The following is a 22229-nucleotide window of genomic DNA, read 5'->3' on the forward strand; positions in this document are numbered from 1 at the left end:
GGGATACGTCGATTAGGGCCTAACCCTCGCCACTCTTCTTTCGTACGCGTGTTGCGTACGTAAGTACGTACACACGCACACGTACGTTCTGCTGAACGTGCTTGTGTACGTGATCTATCGGGTCAGGTGTACGACTAAACGACCGTACACGATTATAGTCACACTCTATGCATTATAAATCGCAAATGCCTAGAACACGTAGGTAAACGTTCATAGATAAACGTCCATCACTCTACACTTTGTATTTGTGATTGCACGGATAAAGATAATTGCGATTGATCGGAAAAGTATTCGCCCACCCGAGTACTTTACACTCGGTTCTTAAAGTGTAGTTCTTCGTTTCACGATCTTACTTTACTTCGTAGCTATTGGACTATCGTTGTGGACTAGAATAACAGGTATCTTTTAGAAACGAAGCGGCAACGTATCTCCAGGATAAACTAAACGCGATATATCAAAAATAAGAGTAAAACCGGCCCTCGGTTGTGATTAAGTCTATGTTCAAATTTTCCTTCTCCGATAGAATTCTTTTAGATTTCCCCCCTCGCTGTTTCCTAACTTCAGATAAAACATATTGAGAAACAAGAGAAACAAGAAAAAATATTCTCAATTTTCCCTTACATCTTCGCTGTCTAACGTATAAATGTAGAAAAGTCGTAGGAGTGTTGCGACGAGCATTACTCGCCTAATTCGGTCGATTGAACGGTACTATTGTTTTCTTTTTTCTTTTTTCTCTTCCACAGTCTTCCGCCAACTGGCCCTCGCGATATTCCTCCCAGAGTGTTCTCCCTCGGTTTGTGTATCCAGCACCCATGTTATTGGATCAATACGTGTAGGGTTAGGTTCCATTTAATCCGCAGGGGGTGCCCTCGACAGACGGCCTATGGAAAACATCGTACCCTCCTACGTCAAACCTCCTAAACCACAAGCACTGCCATCAACGGGGCTCCTTCTGCATCGCACAGGCGCTTTTGTATATAAGGACGCGTCCGCGCAACTCCAAAGCGGAAAAACAACGCGATATATCCGCCTCAGAAGGGATATCTTCTGTTCGTTCTCTTTGGTTTTAGCGTCGAATTAGTTATTGCTTAACCCTTTCGAGACTAACTAGCTGGAGACTGCCAGAATTTAGAATTAGAATTTAGAAAACAGAAATTAGAATTTTTCTGTGAGCACCGAAATCTATCGGGATTTACATACGCACTATGTGGAGAAAAGCTGGAGAGAAGAATAGCGAGATGACATGGAAGTAACTGATCAGAGCAGCCTGCAACGCTCGTGAACATAAGCAAGGAAATGGAATCTGATTTCGCTCCACTCGTTTAATACAATAACAGCTACTTTAGTTTGGATATTTTATATTTAGGCATATTTGAATATTTCATTGATGGATAAGAATCCACATTGTATGCTTGAAATGGGCGCAATTAGTAGATGTGAGTCCGCTTCGACCAATAATACTCTACAATGAAAATTGCGTGTGAGATTGAGGCGAGTTCAATCCATTAGGATAAGAAATGAATTTGCATTCGTCCTACTCCGCTTCTTTTCAACTCTGCGCGATAGTATTCCATTAAAAATGAGAGCGCTCGCTTATAGTACTTTTAAAATTACAGTTTGCGTTAATTTTTAGCTTATTATACTCTGCGCTATCGTTGAAAAAAAAGGAGAATTCATCTGCAAAGAATTAAGAATTGAGAATCCTGGCATTTTGGAAACGAGTGAAATAGCGAAGCGCGAGAAAATCGTTCTCTTCGTGAAGATATTAGAAGAACGATCGTGGCAATCTCGCCTTGAGGTTACGGGGATGGATAAAGCGAAACGAGCAATCAGAGAACACCTACTCTTTCCTTTAACCCAGATCCCAACGATAGTCTGATCGTCTCACCGTTAAACACCCCCATCAAACGCGATTTCTGTCCTCGCGATTTCAACAATTTTCTCTTCCACCTAATCCTACCCCTTTTCTTTTTAGTCTTCCTAATGGTCTTCTATTCGCCTGTCCCTGTTGATCAGTTCAATCGCAGGTTCCTTTTCGAATCTTGTCAAACGTCTACGTATATCGGTAATGATATCGCGGACGAGCTGACACAGGAGGAAAGTCGTTTGCGTGTTCGAAAGGCGAGTCGAAGCTGCTTCGCGGCATCGCTGGCTGGTTCTTCGATCTAAGCCAGCCTTGTTACCCGAACAGCCCATCAACTCCATCGGTTTCGCGTACTAACGAGCAGCTCTACACCGAGCGCGAGTTTCCGTTCGTCGTACTGGAAACTTCGTGTGCTTCCAACGTGCTCCAACTATCGCGAGGAAGGAAAGAAAAGCTGGAAATCACGCTTCCTCCGAACATTCTTTCTCTCATATGTCTCTCGTCATTCGTCGATGCAATTAATCCTCCATCTTCATACGTTATAACGAAGTCTGTTTCTTTCTATAATTTTAATGTCTTTCTTTCCTTTGGTAGAGATTTTCTTGAAACGTTAAAATTCAAGATAGATCGATATCCGTTTCAAGAACGTATCGTTTCTTCCTTTTTCTCATATTTTACGTAACCTGCGTGTTACCCGGTGGATTTGTGTAAGGCTGTGTGTAAAATTGGATTGTTACTTGATGGCTATTCATCCGCACCCAGCCAGTCCAATTATGAAAAAGCTTTCGTCGCGATCGGAGTAGAGTATTCCGGCAGTAGTAAAGTATCGCAGGAAAAGGACGCAGAACGTGTAACTCGTTGTTAAAGAACGCATAGTCTAGAGGGTCGCCGTTTCGTGCAATCGGGCTATCGCGTTTTCTCGTCTGTTTGAGGCGGGCGTGGTCCTGTTTGTATTTAATTAATCACCTTACCACGATATCATATCGCGAAAACTGCTATACCAATCCTTTTTCCTCCATAATCGACCGAAATAAACTCGCCGGAACGTAAAAACTCGTGATCACGGAAATTGATCATACTGGAATTCGTAAATATCAATTAGCCTATGCTCCGTAGAATGAAATTACAGAAACGACGCTAGAGAAAAATGATAACGAAGTGTTTCAAACGGGAATGCGATATTAAAAACACTTGTTTGCCTCTGGAAGAGAGAACATTCGCTCCGGATGATGTCCTTGCAATTATAGATTCAAATACGTATATATCATTAAAGTACGTACAAAAAGAATTGTCAAATATTGAACATGTGAGAAGATAAAGAAAAGGAAAGAAGAATGTAGAACAAGAGATAATCTATTTACGTATACAAAAATATTCATATAGTTTGTTTACGTATACAAAAATATTCATGTAAAAAAGAGGATCAAGAATTAGAATGAATAACAGTGATCGATTCTGACGTACATACCTTGCAGGCCGCTATATCGTAGCGAAAGGTAGAATAGAAAGACGGTAGAAACCTTTGTGGTAGTCGATAAAGACGATTTCTACAATGCTCAAAACGTATTGCATTACCGACGTCTCTCCTATTTCGATTTACCGAGTAAGCAAGCGTTTGAAACGTAGTTCTCGTTTCTACCACAGCTCATTCAAACCGGAACTACATACGTATCCTCTACGCGAAGTAGGAAATAACGATACTTCGATTTGCATATTTAAATACTGCCATCGAAAATATTTCTCTATGATGTTATATTCCAAGATCACGAACACGACCACTAATTTATTAATCCTGCCTTTTCTTATCTTCTTCTTCAAGCATATTATGTCGATTTTTTCGCTAAAGTTACCATTATAAATCAATTACAAACTTTTAACGATGATCTCTTTTACAAAAAGAATTATAAAACCAAATTTTCAACGTATAAAAAGAACACGATTCACGCAATGGTCAGTTTTCGATACAGCAAAAATATTAAAAGCAATTTCTATCAATTTCCAGATAAGTAATTAACTAATCCAGATAATTGATTCTCTCATCGTCCATAAACGGAGTGTATCGAGGAACTGTCTGACTAGACATTGCCCTCGACAAGAGAATCGCATTTGCGCCATTACGCGTTACGCGAGTCGTAACATACATACGTACCGTTTGTAACAGACTCCTCTTCCATGCGTTCGAGAAAGTTCGTTAATCACAAAACTCACTTATCGTACAAAGAATCGTCTATGTCGTGTCGAGGCTACTTCGCATGCAGGATTTCGTTCGGCATCTTTCGTAAGATCGAAAAGGACTCATTTCCGATGCGATGCGGCGTGACGTGTACAGAGGTTCTGCTCAATCACTCATCTTCAACCAGCACTTTTCTCGACCATGGAACACGACGCGCTATCGCGACCATCTCCCTACCCAATATTCACTCACGATCGTCCAACCCCTGTGTTTTTCCGACTTTTCAAATTCACTTGAAATCTTTCGTTCCCTCCGAGAGAAAACTCTCAGCGCAGCCTCGGCCAGCAATCGTCACCGTGACTTTTAAATTAGCTTCGAAAAGACAGAAAATTAACGATTATCTTAAAAATATACGTATATTCTTAAGAAAGAAAGCAAAGAAGAAACAAACGGACAACAATTAGTATTCTTAACTCGAGTGTGTAAAGTTGGCGTGTGCAATTTAGTTGCGTAACGAGTTTCATCGAAACAGATTTAACAGAATTTTTTCTGTCCGTAACTACACACCCCTGGCCATAATCGAGAGAAATTAGAGTGGCGCCAATCATCTGTAACGTTGACTAGCATCTAATAGATTTACCGATAAACAACCGGTTCTAGCAATTTAAATCGGTTACCAAAACTGGTCGATCAACCGATTAATACTCGTCTTGATCGACCTTCTTCTGTTTCCTCTACTCGCGTCTCGATAACTGATCGAGCTTCTTACTTTGCGCTCCGCTTGTACGCTCTCTCGTTTTCAACGATTTTATATCTACTAATCGCGGCCGAACAGCGTGCCAACTAAAGATTGATTTAACTGTATTATATAGAACGGACGTCTACCATAAAAGAAACAAAATGAAGCTTAAACGATCGTGATTGATCGCGTTCGTTTATTACGGATACAATCGGATAATAGCTGTCGGCTGTAGCACGAATAAGCGGTAGAGAAGTTCGCTATCTATCGCAGAGTGAAAGGTGAACAGAGACGATGCGTTGACCCGAGTTATCAGCTGGTTTCGATGTTGGATACGTCTAACGGTGTCTAGCAATCTAGGTCGGTCCAGGACGAGGTATCACCTTTTCCTCGTCTTGTATTTCAACGCACGCTTCTGGCTGCTTTGCTTAACGATTATTCTACTTGGGTGCGCGATAATGGAGAAAGAAAGAAAGCGAGATAGCTTGCTGGTGCATTGTGCGAGCAACGGAGAGCAAGAATTGCAAAAGAGGAGAGCAAAAGAGGAGAGAAAGAGAGAGAAGAAAGGCACAGAAAAGGGTGAGAGAGAGAGAGAGAGAGAGAGAAAGGAAAAAGGGAGTATACGAGAGAATCGATCGTCCCGTATCGTTCATATTATTGTACATACGTAGTACGCTGTTTTTGCTGAGTAAAAGTTCGCATATCGAGCAAATTCTCGGTTTTTCTAACCAAGAATCTAAAATTGCTGCACGGCAAAGCAACGAACGAATCGAGAAAGCAAAGCCGGCAGAAAGTAGCGATGGGCGTTATACAAGACTACGAATATTCGAAGAATTTCGAACATGATTCGAATATTTGCAACTCTTCGTCTTGGAAGTCTCGATCTTCTTCAGTCTTCAAGGTCTTAAGTGTAGCTTTAGAGTAGCGGAAATTATAAAGACGAATAACATAAATAAACGTGTTTATGACAAGTCGAACGTTCCAAACCTTCGTCAACACCTCATGTTGATCACTATTTGGACAAAAGTATCGATTGAAGACGCCAGAAAAACATCGAATACTTACCAAGCTAATGCAAAAACTACCGAAATTCTGCAAACTATCAAGATATTCCAACATATTCGAGACATTCAGGAATTCCAAGACTTATCGAGATTTTCAAGAGATCGTATGCTTCGATTCGTGTTCAAAGTTCCACGTTTCTTCAAACGTAGCATATGCAGATGCGATGCGATTCGAGGTGTTTTGAGATCCCATCGCTACAGGGAAGTGTAGCAAGTAACAACACGGTGTATACTGCTATGGACGGTCCGCAGCCCTTTCCGTTTGCCTTTCTCTCTTTACCTGATCATTGATCAGAGAGTTTTCGGTAAGTAGGGACTCACGAGAGACAATACAGCACCGGGTCCCGGTCACCGTTGGTCCGTCGTTCGTGTTCGCACCTGGTGGTCCAACGTCGGTTCACCAGGACCGGCGACCAGGATTCGTACCTGCATCCTTGAAAAAAAGAGAGACGGAACAGGGGTTCTCGGGTGAAAAGGCTCGTGCTCGGTCTCGTGTGTAGCCCGGCCCGTCGCTGCTCTGCGCCTTTGTCTGTCTCTCTAACTCATTTTCCCCTCTTTCCTCTGATCCTCTTCCCCGAGAAGAATCGTGGAAAGCCTGCGAAAATCGTCGATGCTTGTTTTCGTTGCGAAAGACAGTGTGAATAGAGACTCGAGAAAAAAGAAAAACAGAAAATGGGTACTGTGGAAGGAAAGAGATATCAAGGGGAGGCTGAAGACACGATTGGACAAAACGGTTAGGAAGAGAACAAACTCGGTCGAGAGAAGGGTATTTCGTCATTTAAACTCGTTTCTGACTATTACGCGATCTCTCGAACCGTTTGTGGACACAGCAAGATCGTTCGACTGCTCGTACAACACTAATGTTATAATATGCCTACTAACCAAGGGGATCGGGAAGAGTTGCTCGATCTTAGCGATCTCAACGATATATGGTGATCTATGATTATATATCGGTGACACGACAATTACAAAATTTATATAAGACAAGAAACATTCCTTTTTTTCTTTTTTTTCTTTTCTTTTCTTTTCTTTTCTGGTGGAGAGCGGTGTTAGAAAAAATAGAGATGAATGATAAAAATCTAACGACGAGTAATAGTAACAATATAGTAATTACATCGATATATAGATATATAGATACTAAGAAAACACTACTCGATATATGACACTGAGAATTAATGAAATCGAAAAATAAAAAGGACAATCGCTCTAGTTTATGTATATGTGCTTGTATATATATAAATATATATATGTAGAAAAAGAGAGAGAGAAGCGACAAAATATAGTTTCTATGACAAATCTGCCGCACTACCAGATATATCAATAGTCTCGTCGCACTAAATTACCAGTAAGGGCTCTCGCAGGTCAAAATGAATATTTCAACTACAAGCGATATTTATATACATATATAAATGTGTGAGATATGTATATGTTACGTATACACGATCTACAGACAGCGATTATAACCCGTATAGCTTGTGATATCGTTAGATTGCTGTTACTATACAGTTATACACAAATAAACGCAATTCTGCAGCTAGTCGATCGCTATGATTAATTGCAACGCCAGCTCCCATTGCGAACTAACCTATATTATTTAACCTATGAGGAAAGAGGGTGCATACGCTATCGATCGAGGAATCGGTTTATTTGTCGGCTCTTTTTAAATCCAAGCCCACGCTAATTTCAACTCAAACGCGATACATACATATGTACTTCTTCTTTTAAGGTCATAATATGTATGTACGTGTGTAAACGGTTTTACGCGGTCGTGTTACATTAAACGAGCAGCTCATTTAGACACATGTTTAATCGGGACACGAGGATTATGATATTTAACGCTAGAACTGCCAGAGCAGTTGAAACGATTATTTCGCAATTTTGCATAGGAATTTTATTTTTTATAGCTTTACCGATCTGCCACGGAGCTTGTTTCTTACAACCGGTGAAAAATTTGTAATCGGTTTTCCAATTGTAGCTGTGCTAAATTTGGAACTTGCGATTCTACTGTCGATTCAAAATTAACGTCGATTTTTGACTAGAAATTATTCTACGATAAAAAGATTGTTTCATGAAATACCTACTGATTTACAAACTTTTGATCGGTAATTTCTAGTTCCTTTGATGCAAGTTTTATACGTTAATCGTCTGTAATTTTAGCGTTACTATCATTATTTCCCTTTTAGATTGCCGATTTGCATGTAACGTTCTCACTAATATTTACACACGAAGATAATCGGGACGTTTAATAATTGCCAGTATTCTAGTCGGCACAGTTTGCACACGCTCGTTCACAGATTAATCAAACGTGTCGCGTAATATCGTAACAAATCTACTCGTGAAAATCCCATAAATAAAATATAATACGAGAATAAATAATATAATACAAACGACTAAGAATATTTATTACTTTCGTTTCCAAATTAATCGTTGTTTAAATTGTTTAAAAAGTCGTTTAAAAAATTGCGTAGTGAATCGTTAATCGACGAAATAGAAAACTAAAAATTCGTTGACAACGAGCAGATCCGTTTGCTCGTTTCCCACGCTTTTCTCCGACGTTGACGAATTGATACGCGGATTAAATCGAGAAACGATAGAAAAGCGGGGAAAAAAGCGGAAAACTTGAAAGGGCTCTGGATGACCCTGTTGCTTCAAGGTTGAGAGGACTGCCTCGAGAGAGGCACGAGGGCCTGCTGATGTCTCTTGAAAATGGCCACCTTATGTATAGTGGCGAATAAAGAGAAGAAGAAGAAGAAGAAGAAGAAGAAGAAGAAGGAGAAGAAGAAGAAGAAGAAGAAGGAGAAGAAGAAGAAGTAGAGAAAGAGAGAGAGAGAGCAACGGTATGCAAAAAAGGAGTAATGCTAAAGCAGATTAAGGGTATTCATAGCAGTTACTCGGTCACGAAGATGCCAAGTGTTGCGCAGCTTCTCGGTCTCGTATGCGCGAATAACAATTAAACCACTTAGAAGCCAAACCGATCAACTTTGCTTCCTCTAAATCTCTCAGTCTCACTGCGATTAATATTCAGTATGGAATCAGTAATATTCAGTAATATTCAGTATGGTATCGGATTATCATTACGATTAGTATTCAACGTCTCAACCAAATGAGAAATGTCTCGATTTTGATGCAGGAACAGAGATTTTATCTGCGAATAGAGACATATAAAGGAGACTTATAAAATTGCTTCCTGCAAAATCAAGGTCGGTGGTATCGACACAATCGTCGCTTTCCTCTGTTGTCTCTTGATAAATCGAGGATATCGAACAATGCGCGTGCAAACCCACGTCTTCTCGGCCCACGACAATTTCGTAGGCGTAACTGCAGTAAACCGGAATAAAGGCAAGGGAGGAAGCAAAGGAGATCCTGTCTGTCTGTTCTACCAATGCCGCAAGTAATAATAAACGATACGATAATCAGAAATAAAATCGCATAAATCATCGATTTTTATCTGACTTTGAATCATTTATTCGGAATGCAGCGATACGGTCAAAGTCGTTTTACTATTTACTTGCTCGCTCGCGTACTTTTATTAAAAATGGAAACGTTTGCTTGAAAAACGTTTCTGCCAATGGTCGAATGTTGTATTTATACAATGAGATCTCTGATATCGTGTCATTCTATCGACTCTTTGGTATGCTATAAATGTTAAATAAACACGTTCCCTTAAAACGACGTTGCGCGGACGGTATTTGTCTGAAAGCTATTGTTTGCAATTAAATCGTTCAAGAAATGGGAGCTACATCGTGTCTGTTGTGGAATTGTTTGCTGTCTGCTGTTTGGCATCCCGTGGATGGAATCAATTAATTGGCATCCCGGAACGAGAAAAGAGAAAAAAGTAGAGAGAGAGAGAGAGAGAGAGAGAGAGAGAGACAAATGCGATGAAAATGTAAAGAAAGTCAAGAATCTGTAGGGACGAGTGGCAGCTATTTATTCCGCAAGATCGGGTACTTGGTTGAATTAATCGAAAATATCGGCGACACGACTTAATTAAACGACAATCCTTAGCGCAGCGAGATTCTAATCGTTTTAAACGCGAGAGATCGATAAGCGAAAATGTATTTATAGTAATTCTCGTTTAATCGATGAATTTTTTGTCGGAGTTTATGACGCGTCGTTTGCTATTGAGCGGACCCTTCTAGCGCATAGGATGCTAATTAAGCTGTAGACGTGATCCGAGTTGTAAATTTTATAACTTGCAATGTTGGAAATTCCAACTTCTCAAAAATAGCAGATACATTGTCCGTATCGTAAACTGAGAATAATCTTATATCCTCAACATCATCGATTCGATCTGTCGACCGCGTCGTTGTTGTTGTCTAAGTGTGCGTCATCGAAATACAAGCACTGAAATATGTAGATTTTTACTTTAAGATTATTCAATTATTCAAATCAAATTGTTGAAGTCTGTCTAATGAAAACGATTTATTACAATTTCAAAGACAACTGTAGTAATTTCTTAATGTCCTAACTACGATAATTTAAATATGCAAAACCAAGTTACCTAACACCTCGTAAATTAAATGCTCGACTCATGTTTCTCGTTTCATTCATATGCAATGTTTCCCGCTTTATTTTTCAAACGAAACCGATTAAAAAAGCAGTCGATAAATCCTAGAACATTTACCACACGGATCTCAACGACGAGTCTCAAGTCCGACACTGCGTTAAACTGGCACTTCTTTGCTGCGATCGGTTGAGTTCGCGAGCATCGTCTGGCAGCCGTATCTTCCTCGTGAGAAACGTGCTCCTTCTGTCGCGAATTAACGAGCATACGTTACGCGGTCGTTGCATCGTCTTAACGAGCTGCAGCACGTGTAGGCGCGCGCCGCGAATTAACGAGCAGCCTTTCGAACGCGCCAGCCGCGTGTCTCGACGTTGATATTTCCTGCGGCATTCAACGGAATCGATCCTTAGATCCAAATCGAGTTCCAATACGTTCTTCGCTCGCATCGCCGCTTCCAATGCGATCCTAGCCTCTACTTGAGAAATCTCTCTCTCTCTCTCTTTCTCTCTCTCTCGTACAGTATAATTCCAAGTCTCAGAGAATCGAAGAAAAACGAAGAGAAGCGAGAGGTAGATCCATCGCGTGCGCGACAGCTACATCGACGAGTTAACGACGATTTGAGAACCACCTGCAGAACCGTCTCATCTGACTTTTTAGAGTCAAACCCACTAGCCAGCGTCGTCTCATCCCTCGTGTTCCAGGGTGAAACGTTCTCGTTCCCTCGTCGCGTTCCACCTTCCAAGAAGCCGTGGAGCGTACGTTCCACGTGCATGGAAACGCTGCGGTGGTGAACGAACCGGCATGCAAAAGGACTGCGAGCGAGCGCAGTATTGTAGATCTGTTGCAAAACTCCCCTCCCGAGCCGTTCGCGACTCCCACCCTCCGGTGGCTGCTCTTGAGAGACCAGCCAGCAAACTCCATTTCTACCCCCGGCTCGAGCCACCGTCTCCCCCACCGCCACAGCCGACACCTCCCTTCGAAGGCCACCCCCAACGAACCTATCTTCCTGGTCAATAACCTCGCTGTGCCGTGTGCCCGCGACATAATCGGCTACCATCGCGTTTCGGATCAACGTGCTTTCACATAGCACACGTGTCTCTTCTTTTCTTCTTTTTTTCTATTTGCACCTTCTAAATTTATTTCCGTACGCTGTATAGCAGTTTTGATTTTCTTCTTTAACGCTGGAGTACGTATCGTTCTGTTACAGTTAACGCACAACGCTTCCGGATAATAGTTCGTACTTGATTTTAGGATGCTCTGCGCTAATTTCAAGAGCTCAGTTTCCATGGATCACATTTATCGCGCGAAATATATATACTAGCTGAAAACTGGGTACTTTAAAGTAAATACAGTCAGACTCGTAACTAATTTTCGTTTTCTAAAACCGAACAATAGCAACGCAGGGTTGAACTTCGTCTCGTTACTTTCTAAACTTTCTTTCAGTCGTTCTTCTTCCTTATTGGTCAACCTTCGTGTAGGTGCACTAAAGGCGTATAGGTAAATTTACCTCCAAGCGAACTATAGCTTTAATGTCGAACAATTCTGCGTGAATGTCGAAATAAAAGTATTCGAAGAACGGGGATCACAAATGACGCGGAAAGAAATATAAAAATTGAGTGCCTGGATTGTTCACGCTAGGATTAAAGAACGAGTTTGTATTTCTAGAGGGGATGAAAGAGGAAGCGATTGATCGACGAGTATCCGGAGCTCTTATTCTCCCGCGTTGCATCACAGTTTCGTTCCTTCTTCACCCGTGTTTCCCTTTCTACGAGGTGAGAAAAGAAACGACGACATCGTTTTATCGAGTGTCGCCGACGCGCTACGACAACTTCTTGTTTGCTCGTCTTCGTCTATACTCGTTTCAAATGGAAATTTTAATTCGATTCGGAATTCCTTTACCTTCCGAATCTCCTTTCGTGTCTATCGCGCATCAGAGAACAAGTACGTGCACTATCTCCGTGGACAAAAATTAACGTGATACGTATCTTCGTTCTTTAAAGACGGTCATATCTTGGTTAAATTGTATCGCGCGTCTCTGCCAACTACTGATACGACGGCAGAAATTTCTCTCACCATCCTGACTATTGATCCTCTCTCTAGCAAGCTGATAGAATTGTTACAACCTTCCTTCCTTCGAAACGCGTTCCTGCGTTTTCCCCTCAACTGCAGCAGCGAGTATTCTACGGCTGTTGTGTTCTTCGAAATTATAACGGACCGATCCAGATTCCGTAGACGCGACAATTTCAATGAAATTTCGTGATATTGTCTGCTTTGAAAGCATACAAAAACGAACGAGGCAGAAAATTTTGTTGAGGCTATAGAAGAAATATTCTCTTAGAAATGGAATACGCGAATAAAAATAATAAGAAAAACGCGATCGGATCGATGAGAGAATTTTTCGAGGGCGAGAACGATGTTCGGCGAAGAGAGTGCCATCCGTAGGGTGGCGCCATCTGTGCCGGTCGTCGGGAAACTCGTCTTAAAAATCACCCCCCTAAGATCAATACACCGTACGGGTAGACAGTAAGTCTACGGAACGCGACTGAAATACCCCAGAAGGTTACATCTTTTAATTTTCACCGCTTTTCTTGATAATTTAGAAACACGGTGCAAGCAGAATGCGGGTACAGCGTATACATAATAATTTCTCGAGTACGACCACGTGCATAGTTCGATAACTTAATTGTAAAAATTCGGAACTTTAATTAATCTCTCTCTCTCTTAGACGGTCTATACCTTTCCATTTCGCAATTCGAATTGACCGATCTTCTTTGCTGAAGCAAGTATACTCTCCGACGTAGTTGGAAAACGGGATTGAAGTATGTTATTAGAATAGCGATTAATAAACTGTGAATATCCACGCAGATTCAGATTATCATGACGTTTCCACTAGAGAGATTGAATCCAAATATTATAATTAACACGCTGTACTCTGAACATTCCGTACAATCCTGCGTATTACGTACTTTTTCTACGTTCGATTTTTCCACGTATGCACAAACATCCGCAATCTGATTAGCTTTTCGTTCGTATTTCGCCTAATATTCCGCTGTTCGTAACAATGCCGAGCAAGGTTTCTCTGTTTACGAACGAATCGGCGGACGCAGGTGTTCGAACGATTTAGAATATCACGCGCTTTGGAAGCCATAGAAGAAAAAGGAAGGAAAAAAGGATGCATAGTAAACGAGCGAGGAAGACCTGTGAATTCGGGTCAGGCATTTGGCTTACGAGGGTAGTTTCCAAAGGTTTCCTCTCTCTTTGGAATCTCCGCTTTGCGGCTTCTAACGAGATAATTTGATTTTCAGGTTGCACAAAGCACTGCTTTCTCTCTCTCTCTTTCTCTTCCCCCTCCTGTCTCTCCTTCCTCTTTCCGCTCCACTCGAGATCTCTTATGTTTTCACACAAACTTTTTTCACCGCTTAATCGGCAGCAAAGTCAGTACGCGGCCGATCAATCGATCGATCGCCAACTGTATCGCGAGTACGATGTATCGTTTCATTAGATCACCGCTTTCGACATGGTTCCACATAGATTTTTAACGAATTACGGTTTTTCGATAACGAAAGTTTGAAAAACGCAGCCAACGATGGGCAAAGAAAGTTTTTAGGTAGAACACGATGGAACAGCCATTGTTTGCAGTTTCAGCGATATTCAAAATGCATTTGGAATAGATTCAAGTTACATACGTGTACAACCTGCTAACAATAACGATCGATCACCATTTGTTGGTATACTTTCTCGCGGCATGAGATGCGCAAATAATCGTTTTAAAATCGAGCACAGTGCAACGAGCATAATTAAACTTGTCGTAATGTCGCATGATTTAGTTTTCACCGGTAATGTTTTTTCACGCTCCGAACTAGCGTTTTATGGCATAATTCCTCGTGGAGAACACGTAGAATTTCAACTGAAATTCTACGCATTAGTCTTCTGAATTAGTCGCGTCTAATTTGCGATTTGCCAGTCCAGTTTGCGTTGAATTAAAATTAAACGGTTCACATTGTAACATCAGACCTTAATCGCATCTCTGTGCGCGTGTTTCCATTAATTAATTCTTTATCCTAATTTCCATCGTTGCAACGTACAATGAAACTTTGTGTGATAAATGAAAGAGTCGTTTCTGTAATTTGAAGATCATTATTTAGAGGCACGACAAATAGAGAGATGGTTACATAATTTGTCGAAAATCACTTGTCCCAAAGGTAAAAGGCGACTCGTTTGGTGGCGGATTAATTCACCAAATCCCCTCCTACGCCGCCAATTCGAACGATGGCGCCGCCATTATTTGGCATTCTTCGTCCCTGCCGCATTCAAGCCTCAGCAAAGAACAGCAGCATCGAGGGCGTAATCCTCGCTTCGTCGGATCGACGAAATTCTTCAAAATCGCTATATTACCTTCGCATCCTCTCGCGTCGTTCTAAACAAAGCAACAGATTTTCGAATTCGAGCAATGGCAAAAATGATTCCTTCAGGCTTTCCCCGTTTCCTCGTCGTCGAAAAAAATTGTCAGGATGGCTGTTGAATTTTCAATGTGTGCTTCAGCAGAGGAATGAAACTGGAATTAATTAAGGCTAGACGACTACGGACGCGCACTTGTAATTATAATTGCCGCCACGCAGACGGTATCGCGTCACCCTACGAGATCTACGATCATTAGAATCGCGAATCGAGCGTCGATCAATACGAAGAACAACTGGACCTTTCATTTCAATATCGTTGCACCGCGAACGATACTACTTCTGCGGTCGATATCAAAAGCCATACTTTCTGAAATAAAATTCTTTTCCTTTCTTATCTATCTTTACACCATGATATAATACCGTCGAATTTACTAAAAGTATTCCCTCGGTGATATTGACCGCAAATGAATTTAAAGGACATACACAATTTCCTGGTGATAGAAAGTTGCACCGTCTTTCGCGCAGTTCTGGCGACTCGAGCATTTTTCCAGCGAGCACGAAACAATCATGCAGGCTGGATGATTATTCGAGAAGCGCGTTGTACAGCAGGACGGCGAGAAACACAGGGCTTGGTTTAATATTGACAATGGCAACGACAAAGTTCCTAACGGGACTGGGGCTGAGGGTTTACAGAGGGGCGATGGCACGGAGTAAGCAGCTTATTGCGAGCGACGCAGTATGGATTTTCAGCGACGTTGCTGTTTGACGTTGACTTCTATCCGATAGTTGCTGCGCAGTCGAGACATCTCTACCGAAAAACTCTTACATCGCTGGATGAAGGCTGGCATATCCGCGAAAGCTTCTTTCCTTTGTATCATCCCGAATATCGAGACCAACTTGGTCAACTACTACACTTATTCCTGACACTTTGCTGTCGTTTCATTGCACGAGAGATGTTTGGATAACCGTCCACTCTGTTGCTTCGTGCATCTCCTCTTCCTTAGTTCTATCGCTTTCTCCCTTCTTTTTAACAACGATCGTCGGGCGTGTATTTTAGACTACGGTTATAGCAAAAGAGTGTTCTGACGATCAGTTATTTCGATGAATATATCGAAACAAAATAAATATGCATAGAGAATATCAAAGAATATGTAGAAAATGTTTGTAGATAAAACTATGAAAGGAATTGGACTACGATGTCATTTTTCAAGTTATATACTATTTCATTTTACTTTGAGATAAAAATCTAAATAAGTGACATAGAATATGGATAGGATTTCGGTTGTTGCGTTAACAGAATGTGAAAGACGAAGCGTGAGTAAGTAAAGTACAAAATAAAGAGAAAGATACGTCGGCTCAAGGACATTTTTATACGCGAACCTTTTACACCGCTTTGATGTCTACAGTCTCTATAAACATCCTCACGTATCTTCCGACACTCCGTATAGATTCTTAGGCATGTATGCATACATTTTGATCTCTGGGTGTTTCGTTCGTCAGAACAGCAGTTCATAGGATCAGAACACGCATTCATCGTAACCATAGTCTTACACATACGTTGTCACAAAGTGACGCCTACATAGTATAACGTTTAACATGGTTCCTTCGTTTTCAGATAATCAAACGGCACAAGTTGAAGCCAGCGATTCACTTGGACAATCGGTACCGGTTAATGAGAAACGAGCCTATGCTGGACGCGGACGGAAATGAAACCGATCAAATCGGCGAGGACGAAACTGCGCCACCTAGCCCAGAGGAAATACTCGCTATAATGGAAGAAAAGGGTCACGATTATTTTACCATGCGTTTACCACGGCTAAAGATTACGGAATAGAAAACCTTGTATCGCGTTCGAATTATTTTCTCAAATACCAATAAATAATTTCTCCTTTCGAACTTACGTTCAACTAAATGTAAACTTAACGCATCTATTCTGTTACATCGTGGAATCCAGCTTGTTGCACAGTAGAAAAGAAAAGAAGTATAATTTTACGAGCGAAGAATGCTAAGATATCAGGTTTTATAAGTTGACGTATGACCTGGCTAGAAGGAAATAATATTTTTTTCAAGATATAGGCCAACTTTTTCCACGCGAAAGAAGCGTACACGCTGTATCCATGCGGAAGAGGACCGCGTAGCTGGCACGCCAGGTGTGTGGTAGTTTGTAGAAAGCGAGAAGCGAGCAACCCTCTTTTGATGTCCGATGGTAGCTAGTCCAACGTAGGTAGGCAGCTGTTGCACGTTCCACTACGAGATTATAAAGAGCTGTACCGTGAAACGATGCTTCGATGAAAATTCTCGACACTTTCAACTATGCTCCGCGTATACACAAAAACAGTAATATCCTCTCGTTTTTCGCGCTTCTCGTTACAAAGTCCCAGAGTTTCGGTATTCTATTCCGTTTCGTTATGGGAGATTCGGTCTGCTGTTGAAATTTTTTTGCTGCATAATTCTTGCTGAGCGAGTATGCATCATTCACGTCACTCCAACATTTCTATACAGTCTCGAGCAGGCGGGACAATTTTAATTTTCGTTGGAATATGTCGATACGTTAGATGCATTAGACCTCACAAAAGACAGACATTTCTCGATCTACGGATCCAATAAGGGCGATTTGATAAGGAAAGAGAAAGCTAGTCAATGAATGTCAATCAAGCAATGCGTATCGCGTAGACCCACGTCATTCATATTCACTTCCTCCGTAAACTCGCTTTAATCAGTTATGTTTAATACATGGAGGAGAATCAGTTAATCCGTCGTTCGGAATTACCAATCTCTTGAACGCGACACTTTCTTTATTTAGAATTTCCTATATCTTCACTCATCTTCATTAAAAATAAATTACATTGTATTTACGTTTGAAAGGATCGAAACCGAAACCGATTTAATTGAAATTGACTTGTCCTTACTAATGTTTAATTCTCTATTTACAGTAGCTTCTGGGGGTTCGTATTATGTGGAAACAAAAATTGTCACGTACCAAGCAATCCAGCAATTTCCAAACGATAATTCACGCTCGGTTCTCGAATCGAGCGTGACTAAGACAGATTAGCGGACACCGAGAGATACGAGGCTCTATCCCGGTCGAAAATTATGTAACACGTGGAGAAATACGTTCGAATGAACATTGACCGGAATGGCGGGCTCGTCTATTCTCGATATCGATGTCCCATAGACGGGTTAAATCGTTCGCACACACCGCGAACGTTTCTAATAACCAGATAATTTCGCAACGATAATACAATCCAGACCTCGATCTATGATCTCACCCTGTTCACCGGGGTATAGCGTGCTACTTCGAATTAGTTTTGGATAATTTCCAGCACTTTGTAACTAGCATACTAACAAACGATCGTGTGCTTTATACGAATAAAACGCTCGTCGTCGCGTGTAATTTGGATAAAATCCAAAGCGTTACGCGATTTCGTCCGTTATCATTTTATTCCAAATAAGAACGCGATTATATTCGGAGTTTCCTGGTTCCTTGCACGATGCATTCTTAACGATAACGCTAGAATTCTTTTCGCCCATTAGGGAAATCGATAAGCAGAGGTGAAATATCGCTTCTTCGTTAAAAGTACAGGTAGGTATACGCGTAGGATTCTTCGGCATTAACGGTACAAAGAAAGGTACTGGCCGACACTTCGCAAACAAGTTGGACTCTGAAACTGTGTCATTGGAAACACAACCGACCATCGCAGAACTATGGCTTATTTCCGATATAACGAGTATATAACAGGATTGATAATGACTATATGAAGGTCAGGCCAGGTGATAGTCTGTGCAAAGCGATTAAGAGGGGCTCCCTTAATGCGGCGAAAGGTAGGAAGGTAGGTAGGTTAGCGACAGCTGTTACTCGTCCCTGCACGAGAGGCCATACATCAGAGCTATACATTAGACAGCGTGTTTGGATCGTTTAACGCGGTACAGCAAGTGGACCCTTCCACGAGGTTGCAGCCTGGACCAGGCCTGCGTTACCTCCGACATCGTCGTCGGGGGCAGCATGTGCCTGGACAAAGAGCTCATTCAGCCACGGACAATGGCCTTGGCTGGAGAGGCCGCTGCAACAAGCCTGCCTCCTGCCTGTCCGCCTGTGCCTTCTCTGTCTTCTCTGCACATGGCCTGCAATCAAGCTTTCAGAATACTATTTTTCCACTCGATCCGACATATCGGGCAATCGTCATCGATTAATTAACACATTCACGACCATTTTGTATCGAATCGATTTCATCAGGTTGAACGCAGATTAACAACGACAATTATTCCGTATTGAATCGATTCGACCGGATTGAATGGTAATGTGTATTGTTGTAGTATAATGGTGTACAGGGAGACTATGTTAGAATATGATTTCGAGATTAGGAAAATTCAATTATGTAAGCAAATTCAAATATTGTGGTTGTGCGATGAATGTGACGACAAATTATTGAAAGAAACAAAGAGATACTAAGGTTGCTATTTTGTCTTTTCCTTGAATCGTCACGTCTGTCCTATGCGACGAAGGTTGCTAACTGCTTTCTCGATAATGCAAGTACCGTTTTTCTGTCCATTCTATTGTCTTCGTCGACCGAGGCTATGAACGAATGACAGAATGCAAGTCTAACGGATCGAAAGTCGACAAATGAAGAAAGAGATCGAAAGATGTCAGTGAAGTTTCGCATGGACAAATAGAAAGGAAGGAAGGATAGAAAAGGAGGAGCGTTCGTGTTCCCTTTTTCCGTCCATTTCGAAAAGCCCTTTTAGCGAGCAATTTACAGACTGGCTCTCAGACCTGCTATACCGTACAGCGTACAGCAACTGACGGTGCGCGAAAGCGAGAGCGAAAAGGAAAGAAAACGAATTCGCTCGCCGAAGCGGGAAAGTGAATCGACGCCACTATTCACGACCGAGCATGCCTCGTTTATGCTCTTTCTTTCTCTTCTGCTTACCTTCTCGCGGCAAAATGTAACCTCAATCGCATGGTTGCAACAGTGTCTCACGTAGACCAATAATCTCTGTCTAATCTAGTGATAATTCTTAGTTGAAATGTTTTAGTAATGTAGAAAAATAAAAGACTGAAAAACATCGCTAATAAGAAAAATAATATCGTAACTATTCCCTCCTAACAACTTATCTATTTCGTCTCAGATATCTTCAGTTTATCATATCTATTTTAATTTCTATTTCCATTTCGATTGCTTAAGCTCTGTTCGTTTTTTCAAATGGTTTCATTAAAATTCGCAAAAGCGAAGACGCAACAGTTGCGTCTATAACCTACCAACGAGAGTCAGATAGCTAAGTTTCAGATAATTAACCGTTTGAGTCCCACGGGTCATTGAAAGAATAGGGCCGAAAAATCCCGAACTTGTTTTAATCAATTGCGAAGAGAAACAAGCGATACAATAGCGCTCGTCACATTTGTTACTTTATGGAATATATCTATATTATTATATATGTGTACTATTAGTTTATAAATATTTCAGGTCTTGTTCAATAAAAATTATTGAGAAGAAAACTATGAAATGCAAAATACCGTTAGTTGTCAGTAGCGTTCAAATGTACTGGGACCTTTCGACACAAAATCTAAACAGCGCGATCAGGCTACTTGAGATTCAAACAGTTAACCTCTTAGATACGATACGCCACTATAGTGATTTTCGTGGATGTCATGTTATATTACGACGCGCCACTATAGTGGTTCACTCTACTGATTCATTCGCTTACCGTTTGAACCGTCTGATCTTTTTCATTTGTCTTGCTTCACACTTTTTTTGCCCTCACAACATTTTATAACAGTGTTAACAATATACAGACAACATATGGTCTTTGTTTTTAACATGCCAGTGTCAGGTATTAATTGTTGCTTTTCGTTAAAATAAATATACCATTATTAGATGCTCTTTTTAACATGCCGATCCTTATCTTTATAATTTTTTAGAATCTTCAACCTCAAAATGTCGCTTCAAAATGGAAAATTAAGAACAATTTGACAGACACTATCGCGCTATGAGTGTGAAAATTGTAACGTGGGTCTATGTGTCGTACTGTGCTTTAAAATATATCGCACTCAATTATATTATTAATTATTAAAGTAAATTATTAAAGTTAAAGTATATGCATCGCATTTTTAAGAAAAATTATAATTTAGTTATCAAAAACTTCGTTCCAATGTGCTTGGGTGAGAACGGCATTATCCGTCACACATTACAGTGATGTATCGTTTACGCGTAATTCGCGTCAAACTCTACCGTACAGAGAAACAACCCCGCGCAAAAGCCGCACCTAAGAGGTTAAGAGGACACAACGTATGCGTGAATATCAGCAAACGTATTAAATCGCTACTTCGTTAAAACTGCAAAGAATTTGAAAAGTTTGATACGCAAAGATAACACGCACGTGTGGCGAATCGGCTTAATTCACGCGGACATTCCATTAGAAACAACGGCGAACTTTAATTTCCGTTGAAAAATCGCAAACTCGTTACCTCGTCCCGTTAATTAATCGCGTCCGGAACAGCAAAAACCGTTCCAATCTTTTTTCTAAACGGATTAACACTTGTTGATCGAGATACGCACGTTCCAGGCTGTCGCTGGTTTAATCGTGGCGCGTTTATCGTCACGCGAACGCACAGAGCAAGCGTTTATGTTCGCTGTACAATAGTCAACGTGTTTCTTAGGAGGAACATCAGCGAGTTTGATTAATACGTGTTTTCTGTTCGCATTATCGGATATCCTCTCCGAATGAAAACGATAGGAAAGTAGTCGATGCAGCAGCTATTACGGTGTCTCTCGATCGCGGTCGCTATTCTTTTCATTTTCACCTCGTTACTGCTCGGAAAGAACTTTCGCTGGAGTACGTAATAAAATCCTTGCCGGTTCCCCTCTCTCTGTCGCGCTCGCCGCTAGAAGGGAGCACTTCAGAAGAGTTTATATCGCGGATCTGGTATACACCATCGGCGCGCGTCTGGCAAAAGAAAGGCATGCCACTTAAAAAGGGCGTGGTGTGCTTTCTCGTGTTCCACGGGAATAAGTACATCGTAAATACGTGTTATTCCTCTGTGAACGTTTCGACCACTGTGCGAATGCGATTCGTGGAAAAACAGTGCGATCGTGGCTCGACTACGAAAGAAAAGAGAAGTCTAACCAAATAAACTCTTCGTTTCGGTAGAAAACTACTTGAAACTCGCGGGTCTCTAATAAAAACTTGCGCTTATACCTACATTCACGTGCTACACGTTAGCGCTGCAAATATCAATGACAGTATCGTTTACTTTGACAAAATCTTTCGTCAAGTAAATATAAGAAACATGTAATAGTTGCAAACTTTTGATTGGTAGCATCCAACTTGTATTTTTGTAAATTTCTTCCTTTCTTTACCTAAGTCATACTTAAGTCATACTAAGTCATAAAAAAGTAAATTCCAAAGATACAGTTAGAAGGTACCATTTTTTATTTATAGAATAGATCAGCATAGTTATGAGCGACTCGTGTGTGACATCATAGACGA

General features: G+C 41.1%; 1 protein-coding gene across 10 annotated transcripts in view; it reads right to left on the reverse strand.

Annotated features, from left to right (window-relative positions):
• LOC117240085 (RNA-binding protein Musashi homolog 2) overlaps window positions 1-22229 on the reverse strand; it is a 129925-nt gene that overhangs the window by 23616 nt on the left and 84080 nt on the right. For 2 of the 10 annotated variants that reach the window (XM_033505955.1, XM_033505957.1), the window contains one exon: window positions 6162-6435. The exons of 7 other annotated variants lie outside the window; for them this stretch is intronic. The gene's annotated coding sequence lies outside the window, so the exon portion shown is untranslated. The remainder of the gene's footprint in view (window positions 1-6161; window positions 6436-22229) is intronic. One more of the 10 variants, XM_033505958.1, reaches the window with a different exon arrangement.

Source organism: Bombus vosnesenskii, unplaced genomic scaffold, assembly GCF_011952255.1.
Source record: "Bombus vosnesenskii isolate JDL3184/JDL3185 unplaced genomic scaffold, Bvos_JDL3184-5_v1.1 scf7180000014540, whole genome shotgun sequence".
Classification (NCBI taxonomy): domain Eukaryota; kingdom Metazoa; phylum Arthropoda; class Insecta; order Hymenoptera; family Apidae; genus Bombus; species Bombus vosnesenskii.